Here is a 17,226-nt window from a genome sequence, read left to right on the forward strand (position 1 = left end):
TATATACCATATCTTGAAATGATCGTCCATATGTCAATAAAATTATGTGAAATTAAATATCAATCTGTCTATCTATCTTTAGGAAACTAATGAAACTCTTAGCCAAATAGTGATGGCTAATACATAAGGAAATCTTACTACATGTCATTTGCTATTCTAGCTACTTTCAATGGGTTTTAAGTTATTTGGTACTTAGAGTAACCCTATATAGTGGGTATTGTAATCAGCTTCCTGATGAATAGGGTGAGGTTCAGAGGCCTTGTCTCAGGTCACACAGCTGTGAGGAACTAGAGCTGGGATGTGAATGAAGGTGGTGCCACTCTAGACCCTGTATGCTTCACCACCTACTCCCTTCCTGCAGGGGGAACAAGTTCTCTCTCAAACTATTTGGATCCTCTTCTTTAAACATTTTCATTCTGCTTTAGAACAGGACTCATGTCATTTTTCTTGGAATCTGAATAAAGCTGGGATTATACTGAATCTGAATAAAGCTGATAAAAGTATTCCAGAAGTTTCTTAGGGTCCTAATGTGCAGTAACTCAGCAGTCATACTGTTGGCACGGAGCATTCAGCCAACTGTAATTCCACAGACATGTTGCTGTGGAATTGGGCACCAGGGATTCCTCCTAAAACCTGTCTTTCCTTAACTTTTCCTGAGCTGCATCACTGAACAGCTCCTGCAGTCTCCCTGTCCTGGGTTCTGGCTGGATAAGGACTGGGAGATCAGGAGAGGCGTGGTCCCCTCTGAATGCTGTGTTCTGGCTCTCTGGCCCCTGGCTCAGATTCCTCCAGGCTCTGTAATCATTAACTCCTGCAGGAAGCCCATGAGCCTGATAGGTATCAGAGCATCTGCTTCTGCTCAGTTAGCTGCAATGACTGTTGAAGCTCTGGGATGAAGAGAAGTCAGCAAGGAGATGGCGATGAGAGGATGGCTGAGCAGGAGGCAGGGGATGAGGGGCTGAGGCTGAGGAGGGACATGGGCCTGTGGCTCCGGCATCTTCATGTCACCGCAGGGCGTCTTGGTCTACATGGGCAGCCCCGGGGCCAGCCTCATGGTCTGGGCAGTCTGTGGCCTTCTGGCCACACTGGGTGCCCTGTGCTATGCTGAACTGGGGGCTCTGGTTCCCGAATCTGGAGGGGAATATACCTGCATCCTACGAACTTTTGGCTGCTTACCCGCCTTCCTGGTCATCTACGTGTTTGTGCTGGTGGGCAGATCGGTCACCATTGCAGCCATCTCGCTGAGCTTTGCCGAGTATGTCCTGGTCCCCTTTTACCCAGGCTGCTCCTCGCTGCCCCAGGCCATGCTCAAGGTGGTGGCTGCCACCTGCATCCTGCTGCTGATGTTGCTCAACTGCTGGAGCTCGCAGATGGCTGCCCTGCTGATGAACGTGTGCACGACCTCCCAAGTGTTCTCCTTGCTGGTCATCGTGGGGGGTGGCACCGTGGTGCTGGGTGAGGGCCGAGGCTGCATGGAAGCCCTCCTGGCCTTCTACCAGTGCTTGTGGTCCTTTGATGGCTGGAATAGCCTCAGCCAGGTGATGGAGGAACTCAAGAATTCAAACGTGAGTCCACGACACTGCTTTAGGGGCTGAAATCTCCAAACGGTAGTAGTTCCGATAATTGTTATTTGTGCAAAGACTCTGAGAAATCAGCTGAAAAGAGGGGCTCTCTTTCTGTACTCATGGGACTAAAGTGCCAGCCCAATGTATTTTCTGATTAGTTTATGTAATTATATGAATTCTAGCTTCTTAAGTAAGGGGGGAACTTTATTGTTTCCTATCCATGGGCTCATTTTGGTGTCCTGGAAGGTAGACATTATCATCCCATTTTTCATGTGGGAAAACTGAGGTTTAGAAAGAGGGAGTGACTTGGATGTCAGACGCCTTGTAAGAAGCTGTGCTTGATGACTCAGGTTTCTCTCTCCTGGATTGTTCTCTCTGGAACATTGCAGTAGATACGTAAGTCATATTTGCTGAAGCATGGGAGCCCACTACGGGACATAGCTTCAGGGCTGGGACGGAAGAACGAGCCAGTCCTTCCTGTCTCACTCCACCTGTGAACCTGGGGCTGGCTAATCATTGCTTTGGGAGGGGCTTGGTCTGCTGGGCTCTTGGGAGGGAGTGGGAAGCTTTGGACTTTACAAGGGGTCTGGGGTGAGATCTGAGGACCAGCTCAGCACCCAGGCTGACCCCAAGGACCAGAAGTGGGCTCCGAGATTATTTCTTCATCTTCCATGCCCCCTGCCCTTCCTCCCAAACCCACTTCCAAACTTTTCTGCAGGCAGATCACAGCTCTGGCAGAAAGCTCTAGAAACTGCTTTTTAAAGTCTTAAATATTTCTTTTATTTATTTTTAATTGATGATTGCTTTACAATATTGGTTTGATTTCTGTCATACATCAATCTGAATTAAACATAAATGTACATATGTCCCCTCCCCCTTGAGTCTCCCTCCCACGTCTCACCCTTTCCTCTAGGTTATTACAGAGCCCCATAGAAACTGCCTTTTATGTCATATTGGAGAACAGAAGATATGTGCATCAGGGGTAGATGCTTACATGAGAGAGTGTCCTTTCTAGGGGTGGGGAGGGGGTCTGCCTGGAGCACTGGTGCAGCCCACACAGGGACAGCGCCATCCCAAGCCTGAAAGAGAGCTCCTTGTGTCTTAGTGAGGAAGGGTGGCTTCTCTGTATTGTTTCACATGTCAGGAATAGCAATGCCATGTTCTGTTGTACCGTTTGGTACTGAAGGGAGGGGTTGTACATTCTTCAGTGCTTGCCTGCTCTTCCCAAGGTCAACCAAAAGACCTCTAGAGAAAGCCCTCCAGGAGACCTGGGAGTGCCCTGAACATGCTTCTCCCACTTTGAAGTGTGTTCTTACTGTGGAGTCTAAATATGTTTATGCAGGGCTAGTCTGAGCCTAGGGAAATGCTGAGTCAAGTTTGAGGGAGGCCCTTTCCCTCCATTTGCTCCTGGCTCCAGAATGATGTCCAGAACTAGGGGTATGGAGTGGGAGGGAGCAGTCCACACTCTGATTTCACCTACTTTTCATGCATTCCTCAATTTTTCTTGCATGCTTGCTGAATATATTTTTGGGGGTGGCCCGGGTCAGCTAGGTGCTGAGGCTCTTACAATGCAAACCAGTCTCAGTGCCCACAGTCCCTGTGTCCAGGCCCTTCCTTTCCCTTCCACTTTGCTGATCCTCACGCCCTGCAGAGAGGCGGGACAGTGGGGAATCACAGTTCACAGATCCCCAGTGATTCCCAATTTCTTCTCTAGGAGACTGAGGGTCAGAAGAGAACCCCTGGATGGAATGGCCCTCAGTCTGGGCCTGTGTCCTGGGGACCCAGAGACTAGGCAGAGTTGGCACTGTGGGTCCTGGAATACAGGCTGGAGGGACCATCTGACCGTGGAGATCTCTAACTTTTCTGCCTCTTCTCTGCACCCCTGCTCTGCAGGTGCCCCTGCTGGGAACACCCCTCCCTGCTTCCCACCTGCCGGAATCTCCTCCACTCTGCAAGGAGAACCCAGCATAAGGCGCTGCTTGTTCTGGAAACTCTGATGATGGCTCCCCCCTCCGCCGGGTCCCCACCCTCCACTGTGCCTCCACTGCTCTGACTGTGAGTCCTCCTCATGGCCTCCTAGCACACCTGTTGGTTGGCCTGTCCATGCCGTGGGACTCTAAGTTCAAGGAGGAGGGACATAGGGACAGTGCCCCCTGGCCTGGCGTGGACCCTGGGGATAGGATCAGCTCAGTGCTGCACTCCTGAGCTTGCTCGGAGATCCTGGGAAGGACCTCATGGGCTAACACGTGGCCTCTTCTTCCCAACTCTGCAGCAGAACCTGGTGTGGGCACTGATGATCTCCATCTCCCAGTCACTGGCCTGTACATCCTGGCCAACATCAGTTACCTGCTAGTGCCCTCGCCCAGTGAAATCCTTTCCACCGATGTGATGGCTGTGAGCTGGGGGTGAGTGAGTCACGTGACCTATTCACAGCCCCGCCCTGGGGAAGTAAAGTCCCCCATAAGTATTCCAAATTGCCCCTGGGTTTGCTCCGGTCCCATCACTTCATGGGAAATAGATGGGGAAACAGTAGAAACAGTGTCAGACTTTATTTTGGGGGGCTCCAAAATCACTGCATATGGTGACTGCAGCCATGAAATTAAAAGACGCTTACTCCTTGGAAGAAAAGTTATGACCAACCTAGATGGTATATTCAAAAGCAGAGATGTTACTTTGCCGACTAAGGTCAGTCTAGTCAAGGCTATGGTTTTTCCTGTGGTCATGTATGGATGTGAGAGTTGGACTGTGAAGAAGGCTGAGCACTGAAGAATTGATGCTTTTGAACTCTGGTGTTGGAGAAGACTCTTGAGAGTCTGTTGGACTGCAAGGAGATCCAACCAGTCCATTCTGAAGGAGATCAGCCCTGGGATTTCTTTGGAAGGAAAGAAATGATGCTAAAGCTGAAACTCCAGTACTTTGGCCACCTCATGCGAAGAGTTGACTCATTGGAAAAGACTCTGATGCTGGGAGGATTGGGGCAGGAGGAGAGGGGGACGACTGAGGATGAGATGGCTGAATGGCATCACGGAATCGATGGACGTGAGGCTGAGTGAACTCTGGGAGTTGGTGATGGACAGGGAGGCCTGGCGTGCTGCGATTCATGGGGTCACAAAGAGTCGGACACAACTGAGTGACTGAACTGAACTGAACTTGCTCGCTCTGTTTCTGATGTGGCCTTGAGGCTGTCTTCCAGGTTGCTGCTGGAGATCCTTCCCTCAATTCCTCTGTTGTCCTAGGAGCCAAGTTCTGGGGGCCTGGGCCTGGCTGGTGCCCTTGGCTGTTGCCCTCTCGTCATTCGGCTCTGTCAATGGGTCGTTCTTCAGCAGAAGCCATGTGTCCTACGTGGCTGCCAGAGAGGGCCACCTGGTGAGACATGGGGTGCACGCTGGGCAAGGTGATGGGGGCAGCAGGAGAATACAGAGTACAGAGTTTAAAACATTAGCCTTTTAAAAGCTGTTGATCTCATATGGACAACAGTGAGGCAGGAACTAAGGAACTGTTGGGGGACATACCTCTCAGGACAGCCAGCTAAGCTTTCTCCTCCTGGAGCTCAGCATTTAGCCCCAACCAGGGCTTCCTCACTGGAGAAGGCAATGGCAACCCACTCCAGTATTCTTGCCTGGAAAATCCCCTGGACAGAGGAGCCTGGTAGGCTGCAGTCCATGGGGTCTCAAAGAGTCGGACACGACTGAGCGACTTCACTTTCACTTTTCACTTTCATGCATTGGAGAAGGAAATGGCAACCCACTCCAGTGTTCTTGCCTGGAGAATCCCAGGGATGGCGGAGCCTGGTGGGCTGCTGTCTGTGGGGTCTCACAGAGTCGACATGACTGAAGTGACTTAGCAGCAGGGCTTCCTCGAAAGACATAGCCCTCTTTTCTGCTGAGAGTAGGCTCATGTATTCCCTACCTCTCCGCTTATACTCCAATCCTTTTACCTCCAGGTTCTGGGAGATTGCCATGCTGGGTCACGCTGTAGAGGTTTGTGGGTGACAGGGACATCTTTGTGCAACAGTGGTGCCGGGGCAGTGGGGAGGAGCCCCAGGAGCCAGTGTGTACCCTCTGGGCCCCCCATGCCTGGGGGACTCTCTGTCACTCTGTCAGTTTTTGCTGCAGCAATGCTGTGCGGGAGACAGCCCCTAATTCCAGAGGCTTAGGACAACAGACATTCCATGTTGCTCATGAGTTAAAGGGTCAGAGTGGCTCGGCTGCAGGCCAGGGCTTGTGTTCACATCTTCTCACTCTAACTGCGGGTCTGTTCTAATCCTGGGACCCAAGCCATAGGGGCTCCTGGGGTATGTTTTTGCCATGGCAGGTGGCAGGGGTTCAAGAGACCAAGCCAAACCACACACACATATTTAGAACTTCTGGTGGGTCTCTCCTGCTCACAGTTCATTGGCAAGCTCAAATCAGTGGATGGAAACTATTAATACATTTCTTCCACAGAGGTGGAGAGCAGGGGACTAAGTATTTGCTGAAGGATAACACAGTCTACACTGTAACCCAGTATCCCTCTCCACGCTCCACCCATACCCGGCCCTTCCTCTCCCCTCTCCTCCTCAGTCTTCCCTTCCTGGGCCCTCTTTCTGTCTTTAGGGGGAGCAATAGAAAGTCAAAAGATTTGGTTGGCCAGGCACCTGCTACAGCTCTCCACATTGCAACTGCACATCCTAAGCTACAGGGTCTTGGATGGTCTGAAAGGATGGGCCCCCCTCCAACCTGCCCCCTGAGTCTGATCACTCCCCAGTGACCTACATCTGGAAGGAAGCCATGGGAATTGGAGACTATCTGGTTGGGTACCCTGGTGTCCTGAGGGAGTTTGGCAGGAGAAGAGGATGGGAATTTCTGGGGACAGACCCCCAGTGCGGCTCCACTGGAGGTTACCTGACACCTGACTTTGCTCCCCAGCCCCAACTTCTGTCCATGGTTCATGTGCATCGCCTCACTCTAGCTCCAGCTCTGATGTTCACCACAGCGATGGCTTTGATCCTGGTCATCTCTGGAAACTTCAACACCATCATGAACTTCTTGAGGCAAGTGAGACTGCCCCCTCAGGCTGAGTATCTCATGGCCCCTATGTGTACCCATTCACAGACATGCACACATATACACTCCTATGTGCATGCACATTTCCAGAAGCCCCTATGATACACACACACACACACACACACACACATATGCAGAAACACATGCACACACTTCTGGAAGCTCAGGCTCAGAGCGCCTGCACACACACACACACACACACACACACTGTTTTAACCATTCTATCCCAATTAAGTTTCCAAAATTAAACATAGCGCCCTCCTCTCTTGCACTGCTTCCATAAATTCAATGAGACCAATTTTCACCAAGAAATAAAGTCTTGTGTTGCCTTTGTTATTTTCTTTCTTTTTTCTTGTCCCTTTACTCTGTCTCCAGGACAATGTGAAAAGATACTCAGGCTTCACTCACATGACTCATAGCCTTTGGCTTGGTGTCATTTTTTCCTTTGTAGTCTGGTCTTTGTTCTGGATCTGACCCAACAGAGTTCTGCTGAACTCAGGGCAGACCCACAGCCAAGCTGTGTGGGCACACTCCGGAATCGCATCAAAGTGGGGAGATGTTCTGACCCCCTTTATTGCCTGCTCTGGGGCAGAAATGATGGGCTGTTGTGATATCCAGTTGTCATTTTTAAACTTCTCTCAACAAGCAGACTCTTAACCCAGCAGGCAGGCATGATGTCTGGGGCAGAGGACTTCTCAGAGTAATTTTGCAAGCATCACATGTTCTCTTCCTCTGTTGTCCTAAGAGTAACTAATCTTTTGGAACAGGATATATAGTACTCGATGTCCCTTTCTTCAGAACATTAAGTAACAGACATTGTTTTTCTTTTCATCTTTTTCCTGTGAGAAAGAAAAAACTCATTGTAGGGTGAAGATAAAATCAAATCCGTGGTGTCTCTTAAGGGTGTTCAGCCTGAGATAGGGGAAGAGTGACAGAGAATGTCCTGGACCAGATGAGAACTCAAGGATGATTCATGTCAGCCAGGGCTCCATATCTCCCCATCTGGACAACCTCAAGAGATGGCCTCCCAAGTTATGTGGAGTTTACATCAGACCTACATCAGACACAGGGGCCAGAGGTTTTTCTGGTGCCCATCACCAACTCCAGGGTGGCGCAGTCTGCTATGAGTGTGCGGCCCTTGAGGGGAACACAGCCTTCCTTGAGGTTCCACCAGATTCTTTCTTTGGGAAACATGGATAGTCCTCCTTCCTTTGAAATTGTCCTCTTCCAGCCAGCCAAGGGCAGTCAGAGGAGGCCTAATCTGGAGCCTCGTGGATGGGTGGGCTTGTGCGTGTGCCCCTTTGTGTCTGAAGACAAAGCTCCAGCTAGGCCCTCCAGCACACCCTGTCCTCAGTGCCCCAGCCTTGCATTCTTCTTTCCTTCGGCCGCATGGATCGGGGGAGCTGGGTGTGGCTGAGAGGCCCCAGTGTGCTTGCAGCTCTACTCTAGGTTTGCACCTAGTAGGCCGGCCCCTCTTGCCAGCCCCACCATGGTGGGGGCTGTTAACAAGTGGCTCACGTTTGCCTTTCAGCTTCCTTGGCTGGCCCACCTATGGACTCACCTTCAGCTGTCTCCTGTACTTGCAGATAAAGAAGAATCTTCCCCGACCTTACAAGGTACATTTCAGGACCTACATGGGCTTGTTTTTCAACTATCAGCTGTTGCATGATGCAGATGGTTGTACCACGGCCTCACTTAGGGCCCAGAGGAAGAAAGAAAGTGGTCAACACTGTTGTATTTGGGAGGGAATTTCTGTGTGTCCTGGCAGGTAAGGGACAGTTGGAGCACAAGGCATTGACTCTCCTTGCTGGGGATGCCTTTCTTCTCTAGAGGACACAGAGGGAGAACAGTGGGAGTTGAACAGAGAGAGGATGCACGCACCCAGCGAGACTCACATAACAGAGAGCATCAGGCTGGGCACCAAGTCTCTGCTCCCTGGAGGGGCCTCTGTAACCCAACAGGTGTCTCCTTTGGCCTGACAAGTTGTTATGGCAGGTTCTGGAAGAGAGGAGTTGGTGGCAGGTGGAAGCAGCAGGAAGGCAGGCAGGCAGAAGGGACAGAGCCCAGGCGCCCTGTGCCACCTCCCAGGCACGTCTTCATCATCCAGGTCTCTCTGTCCCTGCAGGTCCCCATCATCATCCCTGCCACCATGGTCTTTGCATCTGTCTACCTGGTGCTGGCGCCCATCATGGCCCATCCCCAGCCAGAGTTCCTGTATGCCTTCCTGTTCCTGCTCAGTGGCTCCCTGGTCTATTTCCTGTTTGTCTACTTCCGGTACCAGCCCGAGTGTTTGCAGGTGGTCACCCTGCATCTCCAGCTGCTCATGGAAGTTGCTCCAACCACGAAGAATGCTAACTAAAGGACTGGATAGGTTGGCACTGCCCTCGTTGCTGTAGACACCCCTATCTGCACGCAAGAGGCCTGGCCAGCTTCTCTGTAGGTTAACTATGCATAATCCTAATAAGTCCCTAAAGTGCCATGATGCAGGTGATGTGGACTTTGGGGTTATCTGCCCAGGACAGTGTTCTTCTCTTCTGTAAGAGCTGCTCCATCTTCACAGGTGGATCTCACAGTCGTGCTGGAATTACATGACTGTCTCCCTAGGTCACAGTTATTTGATATTTCAGGTGGACAACTTGAAACACGTGCCCTTCTTTTGAAATTTTGAGACTAGAATTCTGATGGTTGCTTGAGCTGAGGAATTGTAAATCTTGGGATCTTCCATGATGTGGGTAGAGAAGTAGAGAAAGCCACCATGGAGAGAAGAATGAAGAATATGGGACTTCCCTGGCATTCCAATGGTTAAGACTAACAACACAGAAGGCATGAGTTCGATCCCTGATATTGGAGAACTAAGATCCCACATGATATGTATGTGGCCTGGTCAACAAGGAAGGATGAAGGAGATACATAGTGAGATGGTGTTGAGAAATTATGTGGTCCCCAAGAACTAGGAAAACCTGCTTTTTGATTGTCTGGAACAACTTGATACTTATAATAAATCAATTTTGGCTCAAGTGGGTTTGAATGGATTCTTATTTATTACAACTAGAAAAACTCTGGTTCTGACAAACCTTGTTCCAGAAGACCTGATTCTTCAGCTAATGTTTAAAGCTGATAACCTGCTTGAACAGAGAAAGAAGCAAGAGGCATATCCTTGGGAAAGAGGGGTTTTATTTGGTTTGGGTACAAGGGAGGCCAGTCAAATTTCTCAAAGAAAGGAAGAAAAGTTAGAACAGGTCCCAGGGGACTTCCCTGGTGGTCCAGCGGCTAAGACTCCACACTCCCAATGCAGGGGGCCCAGGTTCCGATCCCTGCTCAGGGAACCAGATCCCACATACTACAATGAAGACTGAAGATCCTGCATGTTACAACTAAGATACGGTACAGGCAAACAAACAAACAAATAAATGTTAAAAAAAAAAAAAAGAGAGATACCAGAAGACTAATATGATTATAGGACTAAAGTGGAGAGGTATCCGGCTGCCCAGGTAGGAATGAGGGACAGGAAGGAATGACTTCAATACCTGGAAACGCTGAGGATGCCGCTCCTGAAAATGTCAGGAGAGGTGACTCCTCTGTGTGTGACTCTGTCAGCCTCGCTGGAGTCTGCACCCCAGTGTCTGGTTTTGGGTCATACTCCCCTCTGGGTGGTGGGTTTGGTGAGGATGGGGATTAGTTCTTAGACATGTTTGCATGTCTTTTAGTTCCCATCTTGGTCCTGGGCTCCTTGCTAATCAAAAATGCCTGGTGAATCAAAATACCGAACTATTTATTGAATGATAAAGGAACATATCACGTCTATATTTTTAATGACTTGCACTCTCTACCCATTTGCCCCTGCTCTGCCCTGGGCTCTGAAGCCCTGTTCTGAGAAGGTTGTCTGAGGATGAGGGACATCTTCTAAGTCTTGAGCAGTCCCCTCTAGCTGGCAGTGGATGCATGCTTGGATGTGGAAAGCAGAGTAGGGTTTGGACCACCACTGGCCCTGGGTCATGCAGCCCAGGTAGGCTGTTTCTCACTTTGTGACCCCATCTTCCCATCCTTCCCATGACCAACTGCATTTTGACTCCCAGTCCTACAGTGATGACACAAAGGGTCCCCAGGGCCAGGCTCTGGGAGGACAGCTTCCTGCTGCCTGCAGTTAATCAGCACACCTTACCTGAACTCCTGTCCTGCCCAGGACCCCTTCTTGGGCTCCAAGATGGTAGTAGGAAGCAATCCCAGATGAAAATCTGAGAATTATTAAGAAACTAGTACATTGGACTTGCTTGTTCTGAGCCATGGTCATGGTGTCCACTGTTCTTTTCTTCTCTAAGTCCAGAGATGGTATAATGTGTCCTTTGGACTGAGAAGAAATGTTCTGAGTCTTGAGGACAAAGGCTGGAGTCCTTACTGTTTCCTCCAGAGAAGCATCAAATACCAGGAAGTAGCTGGGGCTGGAGCTGGCTGGGTTCCTGGGGGGAGGGCAGTGTTCTTTCACCTGAGGTCAGTCTCATCAGCACATGGATGATCTATTTTGGGCAAAGCTTGGTTACTCCAAATCATAAGCACTCAGTCTTTGGCCATTTGCACTCTCTTCTGCTGAGTAGGGAAGATGAGTCTCATAGATTGTTGTTGTTGTTTAGTTACTAAGTCTTGTCCAACTCTTTATAACCCCATGGACTGTGGCTGTCCAGGCTCCTCTGTCCATGGGATTCTCCAGGCAAGAGTACTGGAGTGGGTTTTCATTTCCTTCTCCAGGGGATCTTCCCAACCCAGGGATTAAACTTGCATCTCCTGCATTGGCAGGCAGATTCTTTACCACCGAGCCACCAAGGAAACCCATCCTATAGATAAATCTGCACAAATGAATGCCATGATTAGAATTTCAAACATCACAAAGGATATAAAGTGAAAGGCAAAATTTCTTGCTCCACACCCACCATTTCCAGAGCAATCAGGTTCCTTGTTTATTTCTGGAAAGTGTCTATACATACTTGTAAACCATGGAAGGGAGTCCACTGCTGTTTTGCTCATTGGGGAAATCACAACCCATGTAGTTGGTTCCAACAGGTGGAACCAACAGGTAGTTCCACCTGTTGAGGGGAAGCAGTTGTCCCTTCATACCTCCATCCACAGGCCAGGGACTTGAGCCCTCCACTGCTGGTCATTTGTGCGGTTTGCTATTTTTAAGCTCTCCTTCTAAGTCCATGGTAGAATTGCATTTTCCTACCTACTTGAAGTGAGATGAGAACATGTGACTTGTTTCAATCACTAAAACATGAGTTGAGGGAATTCCCTGCCAGTCCGGTGGTTAGGACTTGGCACTTTCGCTGTCAAGGCCTGGATTCAATCTCTGATTGGGGAACACAGCCCCCTTCCCCAAAAATGAGTTGAACTGTTACATGGCATTTCAAGGCTAAACTTTCAAGCTCCAGGGTGCAATTTCCTACACTTTCCACCTCCCTTTGCTTTGGTGATTAGCAGTCTTCCAGTGGCTGCCCAGTTAGCTGGGGTCCTGGGATAAAATGATACACCATTAAAACAGCTAAATTAAAAGGAAGAAAAAATATAGCATTTTGCTAACCATCTCTGAGCATATGCCCCTAGGAAACAGCTTTTATTATGGGAATAAAGCTTAGATTTAGAAAATCCCGTGGACGGAAGAGCCTGGTAAGCTGCAGTCCATGGGGTCACAAAGAGTCGGACACGACTGAGCAACTTCCCTTTCACTTTTCACTTTCATGCATTGGAGAAGGAAATGGCAACCCACTCCAGTGTTCTTGCCTGGAGAATCCCAGGGACAGGAGAGCCTGATGGGCTGCCGTCTATGGGGTCACACAGAGTTGGACACTACTGAAGTGACTTAGCAGCAGCAGCAGCAGCTTTTCATTTTAGAATTAGGTATACTTACAGTTTTTAAGGTGGAAAATTGATATTATATATTTTAAAGAGGTCATCTTTAGAGTTAGTGTCCCATTAGAGGTGATCTGATCAATGCGTCACCAATGCCACGTGATCTGGACAGAGATGAAAAGGCAGAGAAATAGATAGTGAGACAAGAACTGGAAAAAAGATAGCCCTTTGGCAGAGAAGAGCACCGGCCTCATCCTCACTTCTCACTGGGCACAGGCATGTCCTGGGTCCTCACAGGGGCCTGGGGACTGTGTGAGGGGCAGACTGTGTGAGCCTGGGGGAACATGAGTTACTGCCTTTGTGCCCTGACTCTGCTCCAGGCGTCCATCTCGGTCTGTGATTCATGGATCCTGGCGCCGCTCACAATTGTTAATCATCGCAGCCCAGAGAGGGGCCTCTTGAGTAGGAGCCTCAGACACAGAGAGATTCCATCCCGTTACTACGGGCAACCAGGCAGGGCTAAAGTCTGTACCACCCGGCCTCCTGCTCCAACATGGGACCATGCCCCTGGCTGGCCTGCTCTGGGAGTGTGGTGGGGCCTGTCTGGTCTAGAGAGAGAAAGGCTGTGAGACAGTTTGGCTCAGACAATGGGGACCCCTGAGTGAGGCACGCGGGCTGGAGTTAAAGTGCATCTCTGGGGAGGAGGGTGGTGCTTTGGAAGATGAATCTGGCTCCCTGTGCTGGAAGGAACTGAGGGTGAGCGCTGTCTGTGGAGGGGACCTGGGGTGGTGGCAGAGGGTGTGAGGGATGCGGCGGGACCTGGGGCATACGGCAAGGAAGACTGGCCTGGTCTTTTGGTTGTGGATGAGGAGGTGGAGATGTCAGCCAGGACTCAGGGTTTGCCTCTGGGTGACTTGGTGAGCGTGCTATGTTTCCTGGAAATTGGGAAGAGGGGAGGAGGGGAAGGATTGAAGGAAGGTCAGGTGTTTTGCTTTGTTCAGTTTGAAATACTGTGAGTGGTTCCTGTGAAGATGGTTAGGGCCTTTGTGTATCTGGAGCTCAAAAACCAAGTCAAGGCTGGAAATGCATATTTAGAAATAAAGGGGGAAATGGAAGCCATAGGAGTGAATAAGAGTGCTGAAGACAGAAGTTTTTGATGCCACAAACAAGCTGTTTTAGTGAATGATCAACCTCATAGCAATCTATTAGGTCTATTCTAAAAATAGCCCCCACACTCCATTGTAGAAACACATGTGCACGCTTTCTGCATATGGGTCACCACACTCATGCCCCTCCCTGGAGTTCGTCCCACAGAGGAGCTCTTAGAGACCTTTCCTCTTAATATGGGAGAGGGGGAGGGGGTTTGGTCCATGCAGGCAACAAGGCACTTAGGATGGTCAGCTCCCTTGTGGTCTGGGGGTGCAGTCTCGCCCCCTGTCTTTAGGGCAGTCCCTCCCAGACCTGCCACTCTTAGAGTCCTGGCCCCAAGTCTGGCCTTGGGGATGTCTGAACAAACCACCAGTGCTTGGAAGGCAGTGTGGGGCTCCTTGGCACCATAGCTACCCTGACCCAGGGCCTATCTCTTGACCTCACTTCCCAAGGCCCGGGGTTTGTTTCTGACCTGCTCAGGGGCCGGTTCTGGTCCCCAGCTGCCCCTTTCTGGTATCAAGTACTGTGTATGAGGGCCATCTGCACACTTGATCTTGCCCTGGGATCCCTTCTGATGCTACACGCCAATTGCTTTACCCCGGTGCTCTCTGCACAGCCTCTTGTCTCCTGCCTTTTGTCAACTGCTCAGCTACTGAGACTGGAGAGACCTGGAGGCTTCTGCTTCTGCTCTCAGGCTGAAGAACTCATGGAGGCGAGAAGCTGGCAGGACATTGAGCAGACAAGAGGGAGCAAGTCCTTTCTCTTCACCTACTTGCCAGTCTGCTTCTGGTGCCACAGACTGGCAGTACCTACCAGGGACCGCTGATAAGGGACAGGCAGGATCCCAGGGCTCCAACGCTAGCGGCACAAAGCAGAGAATCCATGTGGGTCTGGAGCGGAGGCACCACAGCTCGAGGACTGACTAGCACATTGTCCTGCCCACCTGCCCTTGCTCCACAAACTCTTGCCCATCCTCTGGGTCTCAGCTCAGCTGTGGTTTCCTCCCAGAAGCTTCCTCGGGACCCAGTGTCCTCCCAGTTTCCTACAGAAACTTGCATCCACTTCTGAAGAGCATAAGCAAGCTTGCAGGAAAGCCCCCTCTTTCTATGTCAGTCCCCTTACCTCTGAATGAGAGGGATTTTGTCAACTTGTAAAATCCTCAGGGTGATCACACAGCTCAGGAGGTCCTTGGTGAACTCTAGTTTCTGAAGTTGTAAGCGCTCTCTGGAAGAAAGCTAGGGACTAAGTGAGCAGTGATGGTTTTGTTTACCTCCCAAACTGGGATTCCCAGACACTGCCACTTTTTTCCTCTGACAATAGTAATGAACAGCATTGATTGAATACCTGGCAGGTACCATTCACTTTTCTTCACATTCTACACCTATTAACTCATTTAATCTTCACAAACTTATGAACGAAGGCAGAGAGAGGTTTAGCAACTTGCCTCATGTCACACAGGTAGAAAGTGGTAGGACTAAATTTGAATTCAGGAAGTCTGAATGCCAGGGACTGTGGCTTTAGCTGCTATTTTGCCCAGGGATAATGGGAATTAGAAACATGTGGCCAGCTTATGTAGTTGATGCCAGTGATGATAATAATACTGCTGATAAGATATGACCTTCATAGTGGACACCTTTCCATCATATTTTCTGTTCCGAACAGATCTGACAAGCTGTCGGAGGAATACCCATGGAGGAGGAGGAGGAACAGGAGGCATTTAAGATGGCGGAGTAGAAGGACATGTGCTCGTCTTCTCCCGTGAGAACTCCAAAATTATAGCTCCCTGCTGAACAACCGTCGACAGGGAAATGTTGCATCCCACCAAAAAAGTATACCCCACATGCAGGGGCAAAGAAGAAGCCCCAGTAAGATGGTAGGAGGGGTGAAATCACAGTTAGAATCAAAACCTATACCTGCCAGAGATGCTTGGAGGGCTCAAACAAAACCTTGTATGCACGAGGAAACTCCATAGAGGCTGAGCCAGACCTGTCTTTGAGTGTTTGAGTGTCTCCTGTGGAGGTACAAGTCAGCGGTGGATTGCTGCACGGGCAGGGCATCTGGGTGCAGCAGACCTGGGTATGGCATAAGCCCTCCTGGAGGAGGTCACCATTAACCCCACCATAGAGCCACCAGAGCTTACACAGGACTGGGGAGACAGACTCTTGCAGCGCACAAACAAAACCTTGTGTGCACCAGCACCCATGAGAAAGGAGCAGTGACCCCATAAGAGACTGACCCAGACTTGCCCAGGAGTCCAGGAGTGTCCAGGAGTCTCCAGTGGAGGCGTGGGTCAGTGGTGGCCTGCTGCAGGGTCGGGGGCACTGAGTGCAGCAGTGCACGCATGGGACCTTTTGAAGGAGGTCACCGTATCTTCACTACCTCCACCATATTGGCCTCAGGTTAAACAACAGGGAGGGAACACAGCCCCACCCATCAATAGAAAATTGTATTAAAGATTAACTGAGCATGGCCCTGCCCATCAGAACAAGACCCAGTTTCCCCCTCAGTCTCTCCCATCAGGAAGTTTCCATAAGACTCTTATCCTTATCCATCAGAGGGCAGATAGAATGAAAACTACAGTCACAGAAAACTAATCAAACTGATCACATGGACCACAGCCTTGTCTAATTCAATGAAACCCTGAGCTATGCCATGCAGGGCCACCCAAGACGGACGGGTCATGGTGAATGTTCTGACAAAATGTGGTCCACTGGAGAAGGGAATGGCAAACCACTTCAGTATTCTTGCCTTGAGAACCCCATGAACAGTATGAAAAGGAAAAAAGATAGGGCACTGAAAGATGAACTCCCCAGGTCGATAGATGCCAAATATGCTACTGGAGATCAGTGGAGAAATAACTCCAGAAAGAATGAAGAGACAGAGCCAAAGCAAAACCAACACCCAGTTGTGGATGTGACTGGTGATAGAAGCAAGGTCCAATGCTGTAAAGAGCAATATTGTATAGGAACCTGGAATGTTAGGTCCATAATCAAGGTAAATTGGAAGTGGTCAAAAAGGAGATGGCAAGAGTAAATATCGACATTTCAGGAATCAGTGAACTAAGATGGACTGGAATGGGTGAATTTAACCCAGATGACCATTATATCTACTACTGTGGGCAAGAATCCCTTAGAAGAAATGGAGTAGCCCTCACAGTCAATAAAAGAGTCCGAAATGCAGTACTTGGGTACAATCTCAAAAACGACAGAATGATCTCTGTTTGTTCCAAGCCAAACCATTCAGTATTACAATAATCCAGGTCTATGCCCCAACCAGCAATGGTGAAGAAGCTGAAGTTGAATGGTTCTATGAAGACCTACAAGACATTCTAGAACTAACACCCAAAAAAGATGTCCTTTTCATTATAGGGGACTGGAATGCAAAAGTAGGAAGTCAAGAGATACCTGGAGGAACAGGAAAATTTGGCCTTGGAGTACAAAATGAAATAGGGCAAAGGCTAACAGAGTTTTTCCAAGAGAATGTACTGGTCATAGCAAACACCCTCTTCCAACAACACAAGAGAAGACTCTACACATGGACATCACCAGATGGTCAATACCGAAATCAGATTGATTATATTCTTTGCAGCCAAAGATGGAGAAGCTCTATACAGTCAGCAAAAACAAGAC

General features: G+C 49.6%; 1 pseudogene; it reads left to right on the forward strand.

Annotated features, from left to right (window-relative positions):
* Nucleotides 1-892: 892 nt before the first annotated feature.
* On the forward strand, nt 893-8,969 carry LOC138074436 (b(0,+)-type amino acid transporter 1-like; annotated as a pseudogene).
* Nucleotides 8,970-17,226: the final 8,257 nt, after the last annotated feature.

The sequence above is a fragment of the Capricornis sumatraensis genome, chromosome 1, assembly GCF_032405125.1.
Source record: "Capricornis sumatraensis isolate serow.1 chromosome 1, serow.2, whole genome shotgun sequence".
Classification (NCBI taxonomy): Eukaryota; Metazoa; Chordata; class Mammalia; order Artiodactyla; family Bovidae; genus Capricornis; species Capricornis sumatraensis.